Source organism: Aplidium turbinatum, chromosome 15, assembly GCF_918807975.1.
Source record: "Aplidium turbinatum chromosome 15, kaAplTurb1.1, whole genome shotgun sequence".
NCBI classification, from domain to species: domain Eukaryota; kingdom Metazoa; phylum Chordata; class Ascidiacea; order Aplousobranchia; family Polyclinidae; genus Aplidium; species Aplidium turbinatum.
In genome coordinates, this window is record NC_137486.1 from 16172614 (window position 1) to 16177608 (window position 4995).

The following is a 4995-nucleotide window of genomic DNA, read 5'->3' on the forward strand; positions in this document are numbered from 1 at the left end:
TTGGATGAGCACAATTGCACAAAGTTGATATACGGGCAGGAATTGCAGAAAGGCAAACGCAAAGCAGTTGTGATTTTAATTTTCGACCTGTGTTCCATAGAACGCTAGTCCATTTTAACAATTTCTTGCGGAACACCTGACGATCTTTTACGGAACGATATAGTGTACCGAGGAACACAATCATGTTAAAAATCACTGCCTTACACCAGCACTACCAAATTGTTATTCAAAACTGATTTATTAAAGCTTGCACAGGTGTGCTAATATCAACGGAAACCGGGAAATGTCACACAGGTAATTTAATAGTTGTAGCGTTTCGGCGACTTCTTGGGGAAAGTTAATATCAAATATCCAATACGTGTGCAGAAGCAGTGCAGTTTCAGGCTCCTCGATGTGGCATAGCAGTTGCCTTTGCACGTGTAGAGAAAATCCCTCGGATGTGCTCCAGATAAGGAGTTGTGACTTTTGTCAAGCTGAAACTGTCATCCTGTAAAACAATATGTAACATTAGCATTGATCCAACCTTATAAGAATTATAGGCCTATGGTAAAACTGATTATACTTGGAAAAGGTATAGATTTATACGATGCTAACGAATTGTGTTGTTGTGACACACTACCATCTCTATGGCACACAAATAAGCTTTACAGAGTTATTGGCAATGTAACAATTTCGCACCAATATAAAAATGGCAGGCAAATGAAATATTCAGCAGCAAAATGTGACCCTCGAAAAACTGTTTATGATCTGATTAATAAAACATTTATCCAATAAAATTCAAATTTCAATTCAATTTTGATCATCTCATCTGCATTTCATTTCACTTTTAATTTCATCTTCGATCAGGCAAAACAAAACGCTTTTTTTAAGAGCTGTAACTTTAGTTCTCATTTCGTATGTGTGCAAGATATAGCAGTTTCTCAATTGTTTAGATTAGACCATAGTTTTGTTGTTATCCTGTATATTTTTGTCTAATCTTTAGTATTTCTTATTCAAGGTACAAGGTGTTTTAAAGGCTTGATGAAGACTACTAGATGCAAATTGCATAACCGAGAACGATTGTTATGTCGTTTTTGTTTTCACAATGTTAAATGTTGTCTCGTTGCTTAGTTATGTCTATTTATGGTTAAAAAAAACTCTTTTAACATGAACACTTTGACTTTTTTGCAGAATTTGTACATAAAAAAACAAAACAAAAATTCGTCATGACACGGTTTTGTTTTCAAACGCACTTACGTTTCTAGAAAATAGGGCAAACCGAACACTTCGAATTAATCTTAAAGCTACTTGAAATTATTGGTTCGTTTCAGTTTCAATTCTTTTATTTAGTTTTGCTTCTCACCACGATTCTTGAAATTTCATTTGCTCAAACAAAATTCTTTTAAAACATCCAAAGCTTTAATGTGTCAAAACGAGAGCTGTGGAGTTGGGAGAAAAATTTACGACTTCGACTCCTCGATTTATAACTGGCTGACTCCGGCTTCAGTGTTGTAAGGTTTTTTAGGACCTCCAGATTGTTTTTTGGAGTATTCAAAAAGAATACAAAAAGAATAATAATCAGTGGTTCTATGAAACGTTGTGCGTTAAAGTTGTGTTGTTGTAAGTAATAGAAGCTTAGTCTTATATATCTAATTGCATGCAGTTTAAAATTGAAAAACATTGTTTATCGTTTTGTATGCAGCCGGAGTTGCAGTCTTGCCTGTTGTTTTAAAAACTCCTATTCCAGAGCCCCGATAAAAACCATGCGCATTTTTGCAAGCAAAAAAATGGAAAAAAAATTCTCTCTTTTATTTGTGACGTCAGTGGACTTAGAGCCCGTGATCTCACCTCTTTTTTAACGCTCTGTCTTGGAGAGTGCACTATTGCGAAGAAAATAGAGTTGGCATTCCGCTGATATACGGTTTAACAATTTTGACCACTAGGTGCGGAATTAGCGGAATCATCATCTGTAAATGATGATGTTTCCGCTGATGTACGGTTTAACAATTTTGACCACTAGGTGTGAGTAATGAGTTGTGAAGCATTTTCCGACAAATTTTGTTTCATTAAGCAAGCGCTTAATGTGAATGCGGGATATAAAATGAGATATAACTTTTACTAATATTGCAAGACAGTCATACACATTCTACGATGATCATCATTTTTCCATTTTGTTTTTATTTTGATACATTCTAATAGGTGAAGTAGTGCCTCCTACCTTACATAGTGCTTACGTGCATTATGATACGGATACTGCGAGGTAACAGCATCAAACCGTTTAAGTAAAAAATGTAATTGTAATCAATTATAGCTAGCGGTAGACTGATGACTTACAGCGCCAATTATCACAAAATGCTGTATTCCCTCTTTGAATACAAGTGGTAAGCACAGCAGAGCTCTCCAGCGATCTGCAAATACAAAATAACTATGAGCTGTGCATAATTAATAGATAAGGTAAATGTGGTGCCAAACTCAGTTACTAAGTTTTGGGAATGAGAAGATAAGGTTGTCATCACACTAGGCCTTCGGCACTAACGAAAGGAGAGTGGCCAGTTACTTTCTCTTGGCTTTGATATGTACTTAGAACAGTAGACACAACAAAACCATCGTGCAAAACATGACAAGTTGCCAGAAAATATTAAATATTCTCACGCTAAATAATTCACAATAGAATATTATCAGACAATTCTATGCAATGTAAGTTGCTTCACCTATTTAATCAAATTAAATAAAGAGTTACCGGTATGGGTTCGTGGTTTAACTGCTTCTTCTAGTCAAATGACAAAACTAGAGTCCTGTTTTTTTTTTCGGTCATTTATCGGTCATTGACCTATTTTTAGCAAAATGTCCGAAAAAAATATAGTCAATTCGGTCAATTGCGGCCGGATGTTGCAAGGTTGAGTTTCGCTGATGAACGTTGAAGAAACGTTTGTCTGTTCTAACTTTTCTCAGATAAAACACGACAACGTTTCTCAGCGAAACTTAATGTTGTAGCTAGTCAGGAAGTGCAAATTTTGGTTTGGAGCAGCTACTTGAAAGGAAATATTTTCATCAGAAAAAATGACCGAAATAAATAAAAAATGACCGAATTTTTTCAAGTCATATCGGACAAATTACCAAAAAGTCTCTGAAAGCACGCTCCATCAAGTATGAGCTGGGAAAGGCAATAATAAAAACTTTGATCCGATTCCACACGTGAGAGTATGTCTCTTTGATTTGGTTCTGCAGCCAGAACGATTGATACGAGATGTTGAACTTCGGTTTGAGTGCAAAATCGTTTTACAATGTTATTAGTTCCTCCTTAAAAATTTCATGTTCGGAACTATCACAGAATAGGTCGATTATTCAATCATAGATTTCTAACTGGAATACATCCTGGAATCGAACTCCCATGTCTTTGCGTACTTCTTGAAGATGATTAGATATGCCTTTGCCACTGGTATCAAGTTGATGCAAGCTTGAGAAGTGGAAAAATTCTCGTCTAGCTAAATTTCGCTGATACAACACGAGCTTATTTCGTTACGCTGAAGGGATAAATTCAATTCATTAAATTAGGAAAATAGCCTATGTTTGACAAGTAGGCGATATCACTTTTCACAACCAGGACGTCATTTGCAAGGGCAGGATCACAACTCTGCAGAAATTCCTTGATAGTTTCAAACAGCGAATAAAATCGTGAATCAATTTCTCTGGGAAAGCCAACGTACTTCGGTGTGGAGTAGTATGCGCTCAAAAGCTTCATCATTCTCATTGCACAATCATTTGAATAAGCGTGTATTCAGAGCGTGCGCTTTAATTTTATTCACTGCTTTGATGACAGTCTTCAAAGATAGATTAAGACGAACGCTAGATCAAAATACTCTCGGATTGAAAGATCGGATTTGCGTAATCGCAGTGCTTCAAAGTAAGTCACGTGTTACGACCTCAACAAACTTGTAAGGCACTGTGAAGCGACTTTGCCAACATAATTGCTACAAAATCTGCCACAGAGCTCTTATAGTCACCGTCTTCTTTTGTATTTCCTTGAAGCGAAACATGACAAAAAATGCTTTGCTATCATCTTCTTGTAACTGCCCCGATTTACTCTCAGCGCTCCCCAATCGCCCACTTTATAGCCAGCGCCCCCTTTATGATTGCAAACGCCCACAGGGGGGCGCTGGCGCCCACTTTGGAAACCACTGGTTTAAATGGATAACTGGTCAAATGTTTTAGACCTAACCTTGACAGCATTTGGTTTTATAAGTTGTGACAAAAACAAACAGTGTAAACAAAAAATACACAGATTACAGAATATATATAATAATCTGCTACGACCTACATGTTTTTTGTTGTTACAATTTAGACTGGTGTTACAGCATATATACACAACATAAAGAATACTACTGTAGATAGACAAAAAGTCAATAACTTTGGTTTAATTAGTTTGACAATTATAGTACGGTACTAGAAAAAAGTCACAATGTTACTTACCAAACCATTTCGTGTCCAAGGTGCAGATCGCCCAAAGTAACGCAATTACGTAGTTGATTTCAATATTCTACTTCAAGGGGAAATTCATGTATATGAACAACTTAGTTCACTAGTTGTTGATAATCCACGATGAAGTCACAGCGACAAACAAAACAATACCACTATCCCCTACAGTAGGTTTCATACAAAGTTTTGCTGTGAATTAAACAAATAACATAACTTCATTTTAAATCGTGCTTTTCTCTGCATTATGACTACCTCTAGCTCTGCCATTGGAACTAAACTAAACAAAACAAGTAGCCTACTGCACATAAAAACTTGGTCAGCGAAAAGAATTTACAACGTACAAACAACGCTTTCGTTTAACACTTTAACATTTCTGAGGCATCTGTCAATCCTCGCCACACTCGACCGCACAGAGATACCAGTAAATTAGGTCAGCGTCTCTTCGTCGACGAAGCGAAAACAATTCTTTCACCATCCAATTCACGCTTCATTTATCTGACCAGCGATGCTGTCGCACACAAAATACAGCACAAACAAAAA

At 36.5% G+C, this 4995-nt stretch overlaps 1 long non-coding RNA gene across 1 annotated transcript; it reads right to left on the bottom strand.

Moving 5' to 3' along the window:
• LOC145784890 (uncharacterized) lies at window positions 1-4640 on the bottom strand. The gene is made up of 3 exons (XR_014291068.1): window positions 4450-4640; window positions 2314-2387; window positions 1-487 (listed from the first exon to the last, which is right to left on the bottom strand). It is a non-coding gene; the product is annotated as an uncharacterized LOC145784890 (long non-coding RNA).
• Between the last annotated feature and the right edge of the window lie 355 nt (window positions 4641-4995).